The sequence below is a fragment of the Carassius gibelio genome, chromosome A18 (assembly GCF_023724105.1).
Source record: "Carassius gibelio isolate Cgi1373 ecotype wild population from Czech Republic chromosome A18, carGib1.2-hapl.c, whole genome shotgun sequence".
NCBI lineage: Eukaryota > Metazoa > Chordata > Actinopteri > Cypriniformes > Cyprinidae > Carassius > Carassius gibelio.
In genome coordinates, this window is record NC_068388.1 from 17,478,168 (window position 1) to 17,488,932 (window position 10,765).

A 10,765-nucleotide genomic window follows, 5' to 3' on the forward strand; every position below is an offset into this window, starting at 1 on the left:
AATATTATATTAATACGTAATAATATTTATCCACCGTGACTGGGATTTTTGACAAACTGTGGAGTTCGGCTTACAGACCCACTGATAACTTTATATTTGGATTGGTTCCTCTTCTGTTTAACGAGCGGACATGAGCTCAAAGTGTTTAAAAAATGCGCGGGTTTACGGCGCACCGAGCACATGAAATGTGTAAATGGGCTTCTCTAATACTTATTCTTTGATTATTTATTTTTATTTGATACAGTTAAATTAAAGATGCATGGAATTTAATCTCAAAAAGACTAGAAGAATGATAAAAAAATATATATAATATATATATTCTGCTGATAAACAAACGTTTGTGTGTTTAAACTTCGAACTATTTGACCTTACTGGTTCTATGCCCCATTAAATGACTTCATTATTTTTATTTTACATTTCACGAGTTCCAATCTCGCATTGTTAAATCAATTATAGCAAATTGACCACTTCCCCCTCTTACAGCTAAATGAACTTCTCTATGAAATGTGTTATATTCTATTGAATTATACAGTTTATTAAAACACATTTACAACATCATCATAATAATCAAAGATGTACTACTCACCGCAGTAACCGGCAGCTCAATCCTAGACCGCCAACAGATTGCAAAATGGCGCAATTGGCTAGTGATTGGTCGATCATGAGCGATTCGTTATGACACGTGACAAAAGAAAGACTCGGAGGTCAAATTAATCATTTATGTTTCTCATAAAGTATCTTTGGCTGCATTGTATGATTTCCTAATTTAGAATATGATTAAGATTGCGCAGGTGGGTGTGTTTGGGGAATTTGGGTGTTAAAAATATAACAACGCGACTCAAATGAACAAAATGACTTGAATAAAGATTCGTTCAGTTTGATGAACGAGATCGAACAAGAGAGTCAGTAAAATGATCCGGACTCCTGCAGTTTATATAAATATATATAAAGAAAATAAAAAATAAATATATATATATATATATATATATATATATATATATATATATATATATATATATATATATATATATATAATAGCTATACATTTATAACACTTTTTATTATATAACTTTTGCATAAAATTGCAAAAAACATATTTAACGGTGCAGTGAGGGTTTCAAGCTTTAGGCACACACACAAAATTGTAAGAAAATCACACAAAACAAAAAAAGTTTCTGCTGCTCTTATCCGTACTACAGAGATTGAAATTATATCCATTATTATTATTATTGTTAATAATATGATTATATTTTAACATAAATTTCGATTTTTGAAGTGGTGTTTTAATCAAAATATCATACAATGCTAAAATGATAACAAAATAATCACTAGAAATAATAATGATTAAAAAGTTATGTATATCTTGAATTGATTAAACATACAAAATAATAATAATTATTAAAAAATATATATTTTTACACTTTTCAACTGTTTTGTTATAGGCCTATTAAACGTTACATTGTGTCAACGTTAAAACAACAACTGACATTATTTCAACCATATTTCAACTTAGTGGGTCAGTTATGTGCCAACTACGACTGTAAAGGAAAGTCTGTACTGTTGGCCTCAAAAGAAAACTCAACACAAAACACAATATGCTAAATGCTAAATGAATGACACTGCACTTTTTTCTGTACTCCTAATGCTGCAAATATGATTTCTGAATTTACAATGGATTTTCCCTTCAAACCATGAATTTCCATTCTATTTCATCATCTTAACTGATGTGCCCCTTTCAATAATCAAAACCCTAATCCCAATTTCAAAATCTCTAGAATTACATTGTCACTCACTGACTGACCAGTAAACTCTGGAGTATCTCCATTGAATATAAGGGCATATGGCTGTTGTTAGGGGTTTGACTTCTACCGATCTCTAAGCCATTATAATTCCATTATTTTGATAGATAATTACACATTCTTCATATTATACAGTGACCATTTTCTGGATATTTTGAACCAGTTGTATAGATTTTAAAATAACTATATGGAGATAAGCATTTTGCAGTAACTCACAAACTCAGACAACTAAAAGTTGACACTTTGAATATGTAATGTCAATGATTAGGGTTGGAACTAATGTCTGCTGAACACCCACACCCACAGAACTGGATTTGAAGAGCCATGGCCTGTACCCACATACACTATATTGCCAAAAGTATTTGGACAAATCATTGAATTTGGCTGTTTCAATCACTTCCATGGCCACAGTTGTATAAAATCAAGCACCTAGGCATGCAGACTGCTTCTACAAACATTTGTGAAAGAATAGGTTGCTCTCAGGAGCTCAGTGAATTCAAGCATGGTACCAGATTTCCACCTGTTAAGTCAATTTGTGAAATTTCCTCACTACTTAATATTCCACTGTCAACTGTTAGTGGTATTAAAAGTCAATTCAAGTCAAGTCACCTTTATTTATATAGCGCTTTAAACAAAATACATTGCGTCAAAAAAAAAGAACAACATTCATTAGGAAAACAGTGTGTCAATAATGCAAAATTACAGTTAAAGGCAGTTCATTGTTGAATTCAGTGATGTCATCTCTGTTCAGTTTAAATAGTGTCTGTGAATTTTTTTGCAATCAAGTCAACGATATCGCTGTAGATGAAGTGACCCCAACTAAGCAAGCCAGAGGCAACGGCGGCAAGGAACCGAAACTCCATCGGTGACAGAATGGAGAAAAAAAACTTGGGAGAAACCAGGCTCAGTTGGGGGCCAGTTCTCCTCTGACCAGACGAAACCAGCAGTTCAGTTCTAGACTGCAGCAAAGTCAGATTGTGCAGAAGAATCATCTGTTTCCTGTGGTCTTGTCCTGGTGCTCCTCTGAGACAAGGTCTTTACAGGGGATCTGTATCTGGGGCTCTAGTTGTCCTGGTCTCCGCTGTCTTTCAGGGCAGTAGAGGTCCTTTCTAGGTGCTGATCCACCATCTGGTCTGGATACGTACTGGATCCGGGTGACTGCAGTGATCCTCTGATCTGGATACAGACTGGATCTGGTGGCTACGGTGACCTCGGAATAAGAGAGAAACAGACAAATATTAGCGTAGATGCCATTCTTCTAAAGATGTAAGTACATTGGGTGCTATGGGAAGTGTTTCCGGTTCCGGTTTACCTAATTAATGCAGCCTAAAAATCCTTTAACGGATTTGGATATTAAAAGCATATTAGTATGTTATGTGTATGCCAGGTTAAAGAGATGGGTCTTTAATCTAGATTTAAACTTCAAGAGTGTGTCTGCCTCCCGAACAATGTTAGGTAGGTTATTCCAGAGTTTAGGCGCCAAATAGGAAAAGGATCTGCCACCTGCAGTTGATTTTGATATTCTAGGTATTATCAAATTGCCTGAGTTTTCAGAATGTAGCGGACGTAGAGGAGTATAATGTAAAAGGAGCTCATTCAAATACTGAGGTGCTAAACCATTCAGGGCTTTATAAGTAATAAGCAATATTTTAAAATCTATACAATGTTTGATAGGGAGCCAGTGCAGTGTTGACAGGACTGGGCTAATATGGTCATACTTCCTGGTTCTAGTAAGAACTCTAGCTGCTGCATTTTGGACTAGCTGTAGTTTGTTTACTAAGATTGCAGAACAACCACCCAATAAAGCATTACAATAATCTAACCTTGAGGTCATAAATGCATGGATTATAATTTCCTCGTTTGACATTGAGAGCATAGGCCATAATTTAAATATATATTTTGAAGTTGAAAAATGCAGTTTTAACAAAGATTATAAATTATAAATGTACTGTATATAATTGTTTTAATGATTGTACAGATATATTTACAGGTGTATAGTTTATGATGTAATTTACAGATGCACAATTTATATTAATTACATAATTCATTATATTCACAATAATACTTGTATGTAATTACCCATTCAAAACCCATATAGAGATTACCAATGTGGGTACTACCTTGGGCTCATGTAGGAAACCTATATGGGACTGATTGTGTTTGCCCATGTCTGACCCATACGGTTTATCAAAGTGGGCCCTATATGTTTGTCCCATTCATTACCAATATAGAGATGACTTATCTGGGTCCTACCTTGGGCCCATGTAGGCAGCCTATATTGGACTGTTTTCGTTTGGCCATGTCTGACCCATATGGTTTGGCCAAGAGGGCCCCATATGTATTTACCCATTCAAAACCCATCTAGAGATAACCTATGTGGGTACTACCTTGGGCTCATGTAGGAAGCGTATATGGGACTAATTGTGTATGCCCATGTCTGACCAATAAGGTTTATCAAAGTGGGCCCCGTATGTTTTCCCATTCATAACCCATATAACCCATAAGAGCATAGGCCATAATTTAAATATATTTTTGAGGTGGAAAAATGCAGTTTTAATAAAGATTATAAATGATAAATGTACTGTATATAATTGTTTTAATGATTGTACAGATATATTTACAAGTGTATAGTTTATGATGTAATTTACAGATGCACAATTTATATTTATTACATAATTCATTATATTCACAATAATACTTGTATGTATTTCCCAGTTCATAACTCATATAGAGATTACCAATGTGGGTACTACCTTGGGCTCATGTAGGAAACCTATATGGGACTGATTGTGTTTGCCCATGTCTGACCCATACGGTTTATCAAAGTGGGCCCTATATGTTTTTCCCATTTATTACCAATAAAGAGATTACCTATGTGGGTAATACCTTGGGCCCATGTAGGGAGCCTATATGGGACTGTTTGTGTTTGCCCATGTTTGACCCATATGGTTTGGTTAAGCGGGCCCCAAATGTATTTACCCATTCATAGTCCATATAGAGATTACCTATGTGGGTATTACCTTGGGCCCATGTAGGCAGCCATATGGGACTGATTGTGTTTGCCAATGTCTGACCCATATGGTTTATCAAAGTGGGCCCTATATGTTTTCCCCATCCATAACCCATATAGAGATTACATATGTGGGTACTACCTTGGGCCCATGTAGGCAGCCTATATGGGACTGTTTTTGTTTGCCCATGTCTGACCCATATGGTTTGGCCAAGAGGGCCCCATATGTATTTCCCCATTCAGAACCCATCTAGAGATTGCCTATGTGGGTACTAACTTGTTCTCATGTAGGAAGCCTATATGGGACTGATTGTGTTTGCCCATGTCTGACCCATAAGGTTTATCAAAGTGGGCCCCATATGTTTTCCCATTCGGAACCCATCTAGAGATTACCTTTGCGGGTACTACCTTGGGCCCATGTAGGCAGCCTATATGGGACTGATTGTGTTTGCCCATGTCTGACCCATATGGTTTTGTCAAGCAGGCCCCATGTGTTTTTCCCATTCATTACTCATTTAGAGATTACCTATGTGGGAACTACCTTGGGCCCATGTAGGCAGCCTATCTGGGACTGATTGTGTTTGCCCATGTATGACCCATATGGTTTGGCCAAGCGGGCCCCATATGTATTTACCTATTGAGATCCTATCTAGAGATTACTTATGTGGGTACCACCTTGGGCTCATGTAGGAAGCGTATATGGGACTAATTGTGTTTGCCCATGTCTGACCCAAATGGTTTATCAAAGTGGGCCCCATATGTCTTCCCATTAATAACCAATATAGAGATTACCTATGTGGGGACTACCTTGGGCCCATGTAGGCAGCCTACATGGGACTGATTGTGTTTGCCAATGTCTAACCCATTTGAAAAACCCAAATGGGCCCCATTTGTGTTGCCCATTCTGGGCCTATGCACTCATTTACCATTAGTGACCCAAATAGGACCCACATAGGGAGCCCACCTGTTTTTGCCCATGTCGGACCTACTTAGCTGACCCAAGTGGGCCCCAGCTAAGATGCCCATTTTGGGACCATGCCCACTTGGTACCCGTGTAGCCCAGGCATAAACCATGTGGGGCCCACATATACATGTTGGCTGGGCCCACAAAAATGTGCATCTCGTCAGTAAAGCCGGTTTTCTAGTCAGCGGTTAATACCATCAGGTGCGTGATACCATCAGAGCCGTTGTTAATAGAGAAGATGCGCAAATGCACTTCATTTTCAGCGTTTATTGGCGCATCTTCTCAGTTAACAATGGCTCTGTGTAGTAACAGCTGCTCTATGTGAAATCACACACCTGATGGAATTAACCGCTGATTAGAGAACCGGCTTTACTGACAAGATGCGCATTAACGATCGGCCGATCGTGATCGGAGCACCCCTAGTGTTAACCATTAATTGAGCACAGCGTTAGTTCAGTCAGGCCACGGAGGCATAGACTGTGACCAGCTGATGCGGTCAGCTGTCAAATAGCTCCAATCACTACCATTATCCTATTAGACATAGGAACTAATCAGACGGCTCCATAGGGAGCGTTAAATCCTTTTTTATTGGACAGGATTCCCACAGAGTATCCTACCAGATTTCAAGTCATGAACTTAAACAAATTCACCAGGTTGTTTGTCAAGTGGTGGGCTGGAAGTGATCTGAGCGATCGAGGCTCCTCTCAATCGATATAGACACTTTGCCATTCATTGCCAAAATTGTACTAATTCGACTGATCCAACAACTTTACACAAGATCTGCTTCCCCGCAGGAAGAAGCAATATATTCTAGATGAATCAAAGCATCCACGAACAACTGGCCATTTCACCTTTAATTCATCTCTGGACATCTTCACGAAGCTAAGCAAAGTTTCTTTTATTTTTATTGCCTAGTGCTAATTTGGCTAACATGCTTCAGACATTGCTCATTTTCAAAGGATAATTGTTCAGTTATGTTTGCTAGGCCTGCTATAGTATTACCACACCAGTAACACTACCAGTTAAATTTACCAGCGAGCCTTGTTAATCTGTTGTCAAGGCTGTCGATATGAACAGGCTGCTGCTTCAAGCTCATCTATTGGGGATGCTTTCATTAAACTTATCCCACTATTTCCGACACACTGTTTAAATCAGTGATATGCTGTTGCTCAAGCTAACTAGTGTATCGATAAAGTGCTTGATACTTAAATGTACATATTGTACATTTTGCCCATATCAATGCTAAGCGTTATCTGGACAAGTGCTTATGCTGTTGCCTAAATTTGATTATTGACCATATGCCATACTGCTTTATAGGGGCATGCTGATCTTTTTAGCTGTTATAAAAGAACCCCATTCGCTACCTCCATTCTTCTGTAAGGGAATGCTGCCCACTCTATGCACTTCAGAAGGTCTTTACTTAAAGCTATCAGGGTATTGAGACTGCTTGCTTGTTGAGGCTTAACTAGTGTCATATTGTGCTAGACCTGCCATTGCATAAAGCGGGATTTATGCTTTCACCTGGCTCCACTTGCGAACCTCCGCTGACCGTGCACACACCTTCCCAAACTTTATACTTGTCACGTTTGCCGGACTGAATTTAGATGAAGTGCCTGAAAATGCAGTGCATTGGTTCATAATCTTTTTCTTCTTACTGAATGGTTAATCATTGTTTTTCATAAATTAAGCAGCTCCGCTCGAGTCTGCGCGTGTGGCTGTAGTGTGCTCTTTATTAATGCACGCCCTCCGATAGAAGAGGAGAAAAAAAAAGCTTCAGTCAATAATTGCTCGAAAATAACAAATCATAGTAAACCGAGAACTAAATACTCGAGTAGCACCCTGTTAAGTCTGCTTGGTTTTGTTTCCATGGGAGAGTGTGTGCTTTGAGCATACAAAGGTAAACAAAATTTCCCCTGCTCAGTTAAACTAAATCTTAAGACTGCCGCGATTAAAGTGAAAATGAATGAAAGTGTATTGTAGTATACATTGTGGATTGGCTTACAATGCACAGAATCTTTTTGCCACATTCCCCAGCAATAGGGTTGGTATTATTGGCATTATAATTAATCACACATGGCGTTGAACGCTACAGTTGTTTTCAGATCATGCACTCACTTGACTGGACTCTCTCGAATATCGTCATCATAAACAGCGGAAACGATGTAATTAATCATTAATCAGGAATGTTTGTTGCTCGGTTCTGTATGTTTAATTCCCAAATTTAATAGCCATCTTGTTTCATGCTACTAAAATTTCTTATTAAAGGATATATGAATATGATGTGTCATTCCCCCACCAAAAATATTATCGACATTGTTACTTAAATCTAAGGACATTCAAATGTAAGAACAGTCATGCAAACTGTTTGTACTGGTCCAAATGCGCCGCCTGCTGGCAATTTTGTTTAGAACAATGCAAATTGCTAATGTGCCTTCAAAAATCCAAATGATTTACAAAGTAAGGTGTGTCTGTTTGTATCTATGTGTGTGCTTTAACTAAGATAAGAGTGTGTATGTAAACAGGTAATTTATCACACATGTAAAGTGCTGGAAAAGATAAATGTCCTTGGAAGTGCTTGAATTTTACTTTGGAAGGTATAAGAACCCTGGTGTACTATTATCTCAAAGGGACACTTCACCTAAAAATCATAATTATGTCATTAATAACTGACCCTCGTGTCGTCCCAAACCAGTAAGACCTCCATTTATCTTCGGAGCACAGTTTACGATATTTTAGATTTAGTCCGAGAGAGAGCTTTCAGTCCCTCCATTGAAACTGTGTGTACAGTTCATCATCAAAGTAGTCCATGTGACATCAGAGGGTCAGTTAGAATATTTTGAAGCATCGAAAATACATTTTGGTCCAAAATTAGCAAAAACTATGACTTTATTCAGCATTGTCTTCTCTTCCGTGTCTGTTGTGAGAGAGTTCAAATCAAAGCAGTTTGAAATATCCGAACAAAATACTTGTGAATGAATCATTCGATGTAACCGGATCTTTTTGAACTAGTTCACCAAATCGAACTGAAACGTTTTAAATGGTTCTCATCTCCAGTACTCATTAATCCATAAATTACTTGAGTTGTTAACTTTTTACATTTAGCTGACACTCCCTCTGAGTTAAAACAAACCAGTATCCCGGAGTAATTTATGTCCTCAAACAGTACACTGACTGAACTGATGTGAAGAGAGAGATGAACACCAAACCAAGCCAGAAAATGACTCGTTCACGACAAATCGTTTTAAGAAAACGGTTCACCGGTTCTTTTGTGCTAGACGTAATAGTCATTGCCAATGATTGCCCTTGATTCAAGCCTTCAGTTTACATGGGCTCATAATATTAGCACAGAATCAGTTCAGAATCAGTCAAAAAGAAAAAGAATCAGTTCAGTTCAGACGCTCTGTGTGTCGGTCTGCTTAATGCTGAATCACACATGCACAGTATCATCAGCTCCTCAGTTCTCGAATCGGACACGTCTGACAGAAACGGTTCTTGACTCGTGAACGAGTCATTATCTGGCTCGGCTCTGGGTTCATCTTCAGTTCTCTCTTCACAGCAGTTCAGTCATTGTACTGTTTTGAGTAAATGAATTACTCTGGGATATTGGTTTGTTTTAACTCAGAGGGAGCGTCAGCCATATTAAAAAAGATAACAGCTTAAGTCATCTGTGGATTAGTGAGTATTGGAGTTGCAAACCGTTTAAAATGATTCAGTTCGATTTGGTGAACTGGTTCAAAAAGATACGGTTACATCGAATGATTCGTTCGTGAACCAGATATGACAAACTGCTTTGTTTTGAACTCACAACAGACACAGAAGAGAAGACAATGCTGAATAAAGTCGTAGTTTTTTTACTATTTTTGGACAAAAATGTACCCTCTGATGTCACATGGACACCTTTGATGATGTTTTTCTTATGTTTCTGGACATGGACAGTATACCATGCACACAGTTTCAATGGAGGGACTGAGAGCTCTCTGACTAAATCTAAAATATCTTTAACTGTGTTCCGAAGATAAATGGAGGTCTTACTGGAACAACATGAGGGTGAGTTATTAAAAGCATAATTATGATATTTGGGTGAATTATCCCTTTAACAAAAGTGAGCGACGAGGAGTAATCATCCTCTAAAACCATATATGCTAAATCCGAAACTTTAGATGACCCGCTGCTTATGACTTGCAGGCAGCGTTTTTTGCACAAAGTTACCTCATTAACTTATTTTGGACAGGCTTCTGAGGCAGAGTAATGGTCTACAGCATGATCTACAGCTAAATATAGAAGTTTGGTGATTACTAAGTGGATATTTCATATAAATCGTACATTTACAAAAAAAAAAGAAAAAAAAAAAAGAAACACCAACCGCAATTTAAGATGGCATTTTTATTGTTGGCTTAACTGTCAGAGAATTGAATGCACAGGATTGTGGGATATCAAAGGCAGCGAGGACACATCTATGCTGCCTTCGAAAAATCAGCCAGTTGAAGGCATCTCAGGAGACAGGATCTGAAACATTGAATTTGGAAGTGCCTTGATGCCTTCCATCTTTGGGATGCATCCTCCAAAGGCAGCTTTTTTCAGTTTTCCCACACTGCATCTCTCGGCTTTTAGAACCGCTTCATCTCACAACATGTGGTATGGACCCTGTACTTTATACTAGCCATTCATGCCGCATAGGTCCAGCAACCACGGCAGCTTAAACATCCATACCCATGCTCAAAGCAATGGGTCGATGGTCATCATCAGCGTATCAATGATGCATTAGGCCTACAACTCAACTTAAACTTATATAAGTGCAAAAACTTGAGCAGCTGCAAAACAACTGAATGTATTTGTAAATAAATCCACGTACATCCATGTGCATGACAATAGTCCCAGCAAAATCCAGGCAGCTAAATTTCCGTAAACGGACACTTGTGTCTCAGTAAACGTCTATAAATTACTGTACACATAATATGTTTGAAATGTTATGGGCCTTCTACACAAAGATGC